This window comes from Rosa chinensis, chromosome 6 (genome assembly GCF_002994745.2).
Source record: "Rosa chinensis cultivar Old Blush chromosome 6, RchiOBHm-V2, whole genome shotgun sequence".
Taxonomy (NCBI): Eukaryota; Viridiplantae; Streptophyta; class Magnoliopsida; order Rosales; family Rosaceae; genus Rosa; species Rosa chinensis.
The window spans coordinates 7,380,748-7,389,855 of NC_037093.1; the positions used below are offsets into that span (position 1 = coordinate 7,380,748).

General features: G+C 40.9%; 1 long non-coding RNA gene across 1 annotated transcript; it reads right to left on the minus strand.

Moving 5' to 3' along the window:
• Positions 1 to 378: 378 nt before the first annotated feature.
• Positions 379 to 1,457, minus strand: LOC112172721. Its single transcript, XR_002925337.2, has 2 exons — positions 668 to 1,457; positions 379 to 592 (listed from the first exon to the last, which is right to left on the minus strand). It is a non-coding gene; the product is annotated as an uncharacterized LOC112172721 (long non-coding RNA).
• Positions 1,458 to 9,108: the final 7,651 nt, after the last annotated feature.

Below are 9,108 nucleotides of genomic sequence, written 5' to 3' on the forward strand. Positions count from 1 at the left end.
CAAACTTCTTTCGGGATATGGTGATTATACTTATTTCCTTAATGTATTCCAAGTCAACCGGTTTGACCCCTTTTTACTTAATCATTAAATAATAGCAAATAAATAGTAATTACCATTCCCGAATGATCACATTCTTATGATAACTTCATGATATGGCAACACTACAGTACTCCAATTTTTAACCTTATTTCATGAACATTAATCCAATATCCTAATTTAGTTCAATCAAATAAAATCCACCATTTTCATTAACAACACCCTTCGAACTTCGGTAATTACTCACTTCTTTTAACATCAAACACGATTTTAGTTAACTTGTCAAAAATCACAAAATTGGTCTCTCTTTGTCCATTCTTGTAAAACAACATTTTCCCAAAATTAATAACAGCCAAACCAATTTAATTGACAACCCAATTCTTTCCATACATTCAAGCATTCAACCATTCAAGCAGCACACCAAATTTCACTTCAAAATACAATTACCACACCAAATCCCATAGCTTGTCAGAGACCAATACTCACCGCTTCTTCTTCTCCAAAACAGATACCAATTTCGTTGTAGCTGCATTTCCACCACCAACCTTTCAGATCCCTAGCAGAAATTATACCATCAATAAACAATTCCCGCAACCAATTCCAAATCCAAAACATAGTTCAAGGTTCTTACCCTTCTGTCGATATCAATCAAAACTATCATAGGAGCTTCTCCTCTCCAAAAATCCCAAATTCGCAGACTCCTCAAAACCTCACATCTCATATTAAACAATCAGGTTAGGGCTTTGATTCGTAACAGCCAAAAGGCTTTATCCAAAGAAAGGTGATGAATTTACCTAGTAGAGAAGGTCTGGAAGTTGGCGGTGGAGCATAGCGGCGCTATGTCGGCTCAGGTCGGAGCTAGAGGTCGGGGGTCTAGGGTTTTGGCGATTGACGCGACGCTGATCCTATTTCTGGAGGTGGTATCGCTCAGGCGAGGCCGGAGAACGGTGAATCGATCTCAACAGAAGGAGAGATTCCGGCGGCGCTCGTGCAGCCTTGTCCGGCTTCGGTGGGTGGCTAGACTTCTGGGTTTTCCTCCTCCATGTCTACTGAGCCAAGAAATAGCGGCGATGTGTGCGAGATTATGGTCGGAATTCAAGGAGAGATGACCTACAGTGGTTTCGTAGCTTCGGGAATTGCGTGTGAAGGTTGGGGTTGATGCATGGCGGTGATTCCAGGTGGGTTTTGGTCGGGTATAGGTGCGGCGTCGACTGGTGGAAGCGGTGTGATGAGATGGTGGCCGTAGCTAGGGTCTCCGGTGGTGGCAGAGGGAAGAAGAAGAGAGTGAGCGAGAGGTCAGGGGAGAGAGAGATGCGGCCGAGAGGGAGAGAGGAGAGTTTTGAGGTTTTAGGGTTTCTATTCCTATTTATACTAGTGTGTGAGAAATGTCGATTTTGCCCTTTCGACGAGTTACAAAACTCCTCTAACTAACTGCTTTCGGTTTTGAGCTCGTAACTTTTCTTTTATTCATTTTTCGTCGGAAACTTCCTAAGTTAATTCTCGACTTCGTACTAGGCCCAAACTCGATTTTGTAAAACTCAAAATCCGATTTTGTAAAACTCAAAATCCAAAACTTTGTTACAACTCACTTTATCGTCTTCGAAACATCAACAAACGGTCACCTCACTAAACTTCTATAACCTTCTAGGCCCAAATGAAGGAATCTCGGCCCAAACTTATTTCGAATAGCCCAATTGGTAGTCTTGACACCAAATTAATCTCTAAAGTCACTTCCTTCACTTAAATCACCTTGCGGAAAAATCTTATTGGTGAGAAATTACCTCCTAAAAATTAAATAAAATTTTCGGGGGCTCACAATAGCGGTGGAGAGAGAGAGAGGCCGAAAAGCTCTTATCCATCTCTCTTCAAAATCAGAACCGGAAGCCTCTGGTGTTGTGCTGGACGTCGAACTCAGTGTCTCCATTTTCGATCTTTGGCTGTTGAAGGCGAAACCATCTGAAACCGGACTGGAAGAAAGCTCCGATCTCGTCCTCCGGGTCTGTAGCCTCCATGGCTCGGCAGTGCAGGCGTCATGCTGTGGGGGAGGGAGGAAGAGAAAGAGAGAGAGACTGAGTGTTTTCCGATCTGCATCGGAGGATGAGAGAGAGAGTGTGCAGATTGAAGAGATGAGAGAGACGGAGATGATGACAGAGGCAAGCGTCGAAGACGATGACAGAGGCAAACTGGCCAGTGACGTCGTCTGTCCTATTCTGATGAGGAAGGAGCGACGGGGAGAGAGAGAGAGAGAGAGCCGACGTCTGGTGTGAGAGAGAGATCACATCTGAGGGAGGAGAGAGATTAGAGTGGCATCATGTAGTTTTTTAATTAGGTGAAGGGTAAAGTTGTCATTTTGGGTTAGTGGGAATAAAAATCTGTTGCTGGGGTAAGTGGGATAACTTTGCCTCATTTTGGGGTTTTTGGTTAAGGACCCTATATTTTAAGTACATGAAAATGGTATACTTGCATGATTCTTTATTAAAATGAATATACAATTTTGTGCTTAAATTTTTGTGCTGAAGTTGTACTTGTTTTACTTAATTAAGAAAAGAATTCGAAGTTAACAATTAGCTAAAGACATGCATGTATTTGGTAGCGGCCTAATGATTCACAAGCACAATATTAAGCTATGATCGGTGCTTCTAAACCGCCTTTTGAAACCAGAACAAACCAGTTGTCCGCCAGCTGCATAGGCGAGAATAGAGGGTCACCTCAACCAACAATAGATCATAACCAAACCTAGACAACCTACATAACCAAGCTCACCACCGCACCTCTGTGGTGCTGTACCACCCTACCATGAAGCTCAAGCTCCTCCTCATGGAACCTTAACCACGAAATACAACATTGGTGCCCAACAATACTCAACGACCACCCCACGCCCTAGAACCCCAGTTGGTTGAAAAAGCTGTTAAAACAATTGAAGACAAGTCTCGTACGTCGCCTGATAAGCAAACCTTAGTAAAGCCTCCTCATTTATTTATTTATTTTAATTTATTATTATTATTATTATTATTATTATTATTATTATTATTATTATTATTATTATTTTTGAAATTATAGAAATCTGGATAAAGTACTTCACTATTAGACCATTAGTGTTATGACAATTGCATGCAAGTACTTATAAAACCTTTCGTATAATAAAAATATCATGAAAAATAGACTAGCCCCGCTAGTCAAAATAAGCAACTAAAATAAAAGGGAAAGAAGCTACAACCCTACAAGTGAGGCTCTCAGACTAAACCCTCTTAAGCTAAAGGCAGTGTTCTGAAAAACGGCCGCCCAGGCCGCCTAGGCGCTGGGCGGCAGGAGACCGAGGCAACTAATGGAAAATTGGAAGCCTTAGGCAGATAGGATTTAGGCGGCCGCCTAGGAGGCTTGGGCGTTCGCCTGGGAGCTCTGGGAAGTCTGGGTGGCTGGGTGGTTTTCTCCTTTTTTTTTTCCTTTCCCGAAACCTAAACTCGACATCAGCGAGACTTCTGGAGATGGAAGCTCTAGTGTTGGCATCAGACACAGAAAGTGTGGGTATTGTTGCGGTGCTTGCCAAAGCTACCAGTTCCTTTTCCCTATTCAGATTTCAAGAACACAGTTACAAATCTGTATGTGTTTATGATCAAGCTAGAAATTGAGAGAGAAAAAGAGAGAGGGAAAGAGGGGGGGGGGGGGGGGGAGGAGGGAGGGAGAGAGAGATACCATTTCGTTGTTTGGCTGCTGCAGAAACGTAAATTTGGAGGGAGGTGTGGGTGCGGGAGAACTGATGAAGAAGAAGCAGTCGTTTATATAGATTAGGGTTTCCCTTGGAATTTTGAGTTAAATAGACCAAATTGGCCCTTAAGCGGGCTGGGTTCTATAGGCTCTGATGAAGGCCACTTGAACTTGATTGTTGGGCTACAGAAAAACAAAATGATCATCAGCTAAAAGGCCTATAATTATAAGTCTGCTAGTGCTAGTTAATGGTCTGTTATGATTCTTTTAATGGCCCATAATTTAGGATTCTTTTAAAATTTGAAGGATTAAATTATGCTTACTACCTTATACTTTCAAGGGTTCATCAGTTCAGTCCCCGCACTTCTAATTTAATCAGAAAAGTCCTTGCACTCTCCAAGTTCATCAAATCGATCCAATCCGTCACTATTCTGTCAATTTTCGCTGTTAAAATGCTGCGTGGGACCTTGTCACAGGGAAAATTCCCAAACTACCCATCGTTAGGCAGCCCGCTGACGCGTCAATGTTGTGAATGCATATGGGTAATTTGGAAATTTTCCCCAAAAATTGACGGAATGGTGATGGATTTGATTGATTTGATGAAATTGGAGAGTGCAAGGACTTTTTTGATTAAACTAGAAGTGCAAGGACTGAACTGATGAACCCTTGAAAGTACAGGCTAGTAAGCAGAATTTAGTCCAAATTTGAATATTCTAGGTACAATTTTATTATTCTTTGAGTCTTTATAAGTTTATATATATATTTTAATTACATAAATAAAAGCTATAAAAATAAAATTAAAATTAAAAAATACAAAACCGCCTAGGCGCATATTCCCGTACCTCTCTGCCTTTCGGGATATCACCACTAAGAACGATACCGCATAACCATAGAGGTGGAAAGGGCTTTCGTGACCCTATCACGAAGGTAGTAGTCACATTGCCTAAATACTAGCATGGTAATAACAAGCACAATCAAGTATGACAATAGAAATCATATGCAAACAGTAATTAACAAATCTTTCCTGAATCTCGCAATAAATAATAATCGCAAAGCAAGGCTCCAGTACGGGTCACAACCGCACTAAAAAAAAAAAAAAAAAAAATCTCAAGTAGGATCATACTCAAAAAACATAATAATAAATGCTATTATTAAACACAACATTATTTCTCAAATCGATAAATAGAAATGTGGGAGATTAATGAAATTGTTGAAGAATATTGACTATTGGTGTGCCGGTCAAACTAGGGTTAGTTTCATTATGGTAATAGTAGAGAAAATTCTAGATTCCCAAATCAAGTTAGATTAGGAATCCTTGTACTCCAAGAAATTGTACTATGTAATCCCTATATATAGGGCTCCTATTATCAATGAATATACAACAATCATTTTCTCTCAATTCTCTCTTTGCATCGTATTTACTTAAACACATTATTAGCACGAGCTCTAACCTTAAAAATAGCAAAAACCCTAAACCTAAAGTCGGAACCTTAAAACCCTACTTGCCTCCTCCTCCCAACTCGTAGCCCCCGATCCCAAGAGTTTGGAACCGGCTGAAACATCACTAGAATCGGCTGGAAACACACCAAACCGGCCGCCGGAAGTCAAAAACCATCAGCTGCGATCTTTCCATCGGTTCACCATGTTCCAGACATCCGATTGCCACCAAATTTTGCCAGTAGCAGAGTCTCGGTCCCAAGATTTAGTAGAACCCAAGAACCGGTCCAGAAGTCCTTGAACCGGCCGCCACACTGATTGATCCTCCTACAGAAAAAACCGGCAGGAACGATTGTTCCCCAGTTTTTCCCTATTCCGGCCAACACCGCCAGCCGCCAGCCATCCCTAGCTGCACCGGCCAACCCTAGCATGCCTGCATCAACACGTGTGTGATCCCAAGCTCCAATTAACAAGTAAGTGTTTACATTAAGGTTCCCGCTTTGTGAAATTTACTTTCTATTTCTTTCTTTTCCTTCGGGAACTTGTTTACTCCCTTCTCCTCCATCTCACCTTTCTATAACGTGGGTTCGATTCTTTAATAAAGCGGAATCGTGGGGATTCATGCTACATACAAACTAAGAGCGTTCGTAATCTTCAGACTAAAAGCATCCGCAAGGATCGATTTTTGACCATATTAAACATTATTGTTTCTGTCTAATCCAACAATTTTTGGAAATTGATTTCTTGGTAGCATAGCTCAGAAATCTTATTAATATTAGTTTTTGTGGAAGCATTGACTCCGAAACTAATGCGTTCTTGTTTCTCTTTTCAGGATGTCGAACTCGAACAGACTCAATTATGTTCCATTGGATTATGCAGGCAAAAGATACCTAATGTGGGCTCAGGACGTTGAGCTCCACCTTATTTCCCGTGATTTATTGTACACAATCCAAGAGTTTTGTTCTAAAGGAATTGCTCTAGACCCTCAAACTGAGATCGACAATTCTAGGGCACTTGGTCTCATGATGCATCACATGGATAAAGACCTCCAGATTGAGTTCATGAATTAGGATAGCGCTATAAAGCTATGTCAAGCGCTTCGTGAACAAAGCTACTTTATGGCAATGTTCATGACTATATCCTTCTGAATTTAGAAGCAGAATGGAATGATCTTCGCTTTTCTGACTTTGATTCAGTCATGCAATTTTATTCGAAAACTCTCTGCATCAAAGCAATGGTGCGTCTGTGTGGAGAGACAATGATAGAAGACCAATTGATTGAGAAAACCCTTAATACCTTCCCTGTCTATGCTATGAGGTCTTCTGATTTATTCCAGACTCATGCAAACGCAAGACGGATCACAAGTTTTCAACAGCTTATTGAAGTTATGGCCATTGTTGAAAGACATGGCAACAAGTTTGTGAGAAGATAAATTGATAGGCTTCGAGATGGCCATCAAGAGCATCGTCCCATGGCTAGAGAAAGTCGCCATAGACGTCATGATCCATATGATCGAAATGCTCATGAAGGTAATCGCCAAAGGCGACAATCACCCGACTGTAGGAGTTGTGACTTTGAGGGACGAAGGGTTAGAAACTATGGAGCCAACGTTGGCCATGGTCATAATTTCCTAATGCCTTAGGTCCTAGGGACCATGCACATTGAGCCAATGTGCCTCAATCAAGAGAGATCCTCTTCATGGTGTCTATTTCTGATATGGAACGTCTGATCAATGGACCTGAGTCTGCAATGTACCTAAAAAGGTAGCCGCCTCATGGTGATCAAGACATCGAGTCAAGGAAGACTTTAAATCTAGCGATAAAGATAAAATGCCGCAGATTTTATTTAGTATAGTCTTTTATTTTCCAAGAATTATGTAATGACAATTGTGCCCTAATCAATGAATAATGACATTTTGTCATAGCTCTTTCTCACTAGGCTCACCTGATTAAGTATGATGTCTAGGAAACTAATTGAGATTAGTGGTACTTAAGGGAGCTTTGCTCCACCGACATCTCTTCTTACTTTCCTGGTCATATTTAATTGGAGTTACCGAAAGGATTGAGTGACTACAATTTGCCTTAGTTTTTTTTTTTTTTGGATTAGATTTTTGGTTACGAAACTTTGATGTAATTATTGGCTATTAATAAAGTGTCGATTCTTTAATATCTTGGAAATTCGAACTTTAAAGATATAAGAGCCAATAGTTTTCATGTGGAAACACATTGTGAGAATGGACGAGAGTTCCTTTGCATCACCTCTAACAACTACGGACATAAATGAGTATTAGAGAAACTTATGTGTCATTCTAGTGGGTTGTATGCAACCATTATTTGAATCATTAAATCAAACCATGTCACAAGAGATGACTTATGGGATTCTGTCACATATAAGCTTTGGCACAACTGTGTGCGACACCCAGGTCGTGATATGATGATCCAGATACTAAAGACTTCATACGGACATCCATTCTTTAGAATGAAGAGAAGTAAGAACCAAAAATTGGTTCAAGGAGCTGCACCTAGGCCTCACGGTGCCTAGACTCCGGCTATATATGCCCGGTGCCACCCACCCCCTGCAGCTACAACATGGCATTGACGCCATGCACCCTAATTCATCTCTTGCTTTTACTTCTAAAGTCAATTGTGACTTCATGGCTCAACTAAAATCATTATTGGTTGCTTCTAAAGCCAATCTTTTGTTCTGCAAAGCTTGCTGTTTAGCAAAATTAGGATCGAAACCATCCTATGCAAAGGACCCAAAGGAAATAATTCCATTCTTACAAAGAATCCAAGGAGATTCTGTGGATCGATTCAACCAACTTGCTGATTGCTTAGATGTTTTATGGTGTTGGTTGATGTACGAAAACACTGGTCATATGTCGCGCTATTGTTCACTCGTAATGCTACTTATGATAAACTCCTGGCCTAGATCATATGGCTACGGGCTCACTACTTGGATCATCCTATTCAGTCAATTCGACTTGATAATGCTAGAGAGTTTACATCGAAAATTTTCGATGACTATTGCATATCATTGAGGATTGATATTAGGCATCATATTCCCATGTACACACCCCAATGGTCTCGCAAAAAACCACTATTAAAAGACTACGATGTAGCCAGGACATTGGTAATGCACACCAATATTTTCGCTTGGGGTTATGCAATGTTGCATGCAACTATGTTAATTCGTCTGCAACTCACCGCCACTCACCTTTTCTTTGCATTACAGCTAATGACTGGGTGCAAATCTGATATCTCGTACTTACGTATATTTGAGTGCGCGGTTTATGTGCCAATTGCGCTGCCACAGTGCATCAAAATGAGTCATTGCAACGAATGCATATATATATATATATATATATATTTGTGTTGGACATAAATCTCCAACTATAAGTCCGCTATATAGAACCCTTGACATGCGATCTCTTTACCGCTAAAATTGCAGATTGTCACTTTGATGAGACAATCTTCCCGTCGTTAGGGGGAGATTAGAACGTCAATGTTTAACAGGAATGACATGAATTGTTGTGGTCTGTCCCTACTATGTCTCATCTCAATCTCCAAAAGTGACGAAATCACATATACCTAATGCAAACATGCCTGTCAGGATTGATGTCCCCACAAAAGAACATGGTGCCACCCAGAAGAGATGGGCACGGTACCACCACCATGGATGGTGGCATAGTGACGCCACAAGGTGGCATAATGGTGTCATAGGCCATACGTTCCTCTAGAAAGCGTAGGAAACCCATACGTTCGATGGATTCTCGCTCTAGGAAGAAAGCGAGTTGGCACAACTTGATCCTTTGATCATTGATACTCAAAATCTATCTCATGAGAATATTCTAGATTATAGTTATGTGTCCAAGAGACATCGTTGGAGGACGCCTCAATGTTAGAACCAATTCCTGAGAATATAGACAAC